Genomic DNA, 1,330 nt, shown 5'->3' with positions numbered 1-1,330 from the left:
GAGCAATGGCTATAATGTGATATTGTACTTTTGAACATCGTGGAGCAATGGCTCAAGTTATNATTACGAATTTGTGAAAGAAGTGAGTTGATTAAATCCTACGAGCTCGACCTCGCTCGAACTATAAGGATGGACGCCTTCGTCCTCAACTTTAGCAAGTTCAACCACAGTTGAACCGAGACTCAAGCCAAACGCCTTCATCTGTGAAAGCAAAGCCCGACCTCCAATTAATCGAAGCGCAGGATAGGCACCCTCGCTATCCAAGTAAGTTCTCCCAACTCGAATTAAGATTCGGGCCACGTAAAGTTCGGCCCGGATCGAACTACGAGGCCGCGTTTTTTACTATCACGACCGGTAGTTCGACCGCGTCCGAACTGGGACTAAGGCTAAGCGCCGCTATCGCCAAATAACGGCTGACTCGCCCGCACCGAGTTGAAAAAGCAAGGCCATCAACTATATTATGCCTAAGGCCATCGCTGCCAACGGTCGACCTAGGTTTGACTGCGGCAAGTAAACGACCCGACGACAGTCGAAGTTGCCTTTGTGGCTAAGGCCGTCGAGTCTTTCACGACTAAAGTCGTCGATCTAAATTCGACTAGGGCCGCCAACGCCGACGTTCAACAAAAAGCGCAACAAAAACTCTAAAGAACGAAAGAAAAACAGTGACAAAAAATAAGCACAAGGCAGGCAATGGAAAAGAAAATTTATATATTTACAAAGTCAATGACGGGTCATCCCCGCTTACACCCGGCCAAAGCCGATCAATGCAAGAAATAAAAAAATAATAATACAAGAAACGCCTAAAACGCCAAGCGGCGAACAAGACAAGAAAAAATGCACAGACATCTTTCTACTCGGTGCCGTCTGCGCCGTCGTCTGCACCAGCATCAACCTCCGGCGTCGCCGCGTCAAAACCACAATCGGCACGTGCCTCACGAGCCTTCTGACGCGCCCTCTCGAAAGCAGCTTCGGTCACGATGCCAGCCTCCCACAAACTCTTATATACATCACGCTGGGCCTCGGCAAAGACCCAAAGTTCCCGAGCCTTGCTGGAAGAAGCGGCCTGATCCCGTAGCCGCTAATTCTCTTCTTCTAAGGCTGTGATCCGGTCCGCCATGACCTGGGCGTCCTGCTCAAAGACACCAATCCGCTCCTCGAGACTCGCCTCTCTAAAGGCTGCAGCATCCCTTTCCAATGCCCGTTGGGATTCGTGCACGCGGATAGCCTCCTCCAACGCCCCGGCCCTCGACGAAGCATCCCTCACTTGAAGCTTCAATGCCGCGACCTTACCCTCCAACGCGGTCACTTTCCCGCTCCATGCCGCAGCGGC

The sequence above is a fragment of the Nicotiana attenuata genome, unplaced genomic scaffold (genome assembly GCF_001879085.1).
Source record: "Nicotiana attenuata strain UT unplaced genomic scaffold, NIATTr2, whole genome shotgun sequence".
NCBI lineage: Eukaryota > Viridiplantae > Streptophyta > Magnoliopsida > Solanales > Solanaceae > Nicotiana > Nicotiana attenuata.
The sequence above is the reverse complement of the archived record's forward strand: the minus strand, read 5'-3'. Positions refer to the sequence as shown.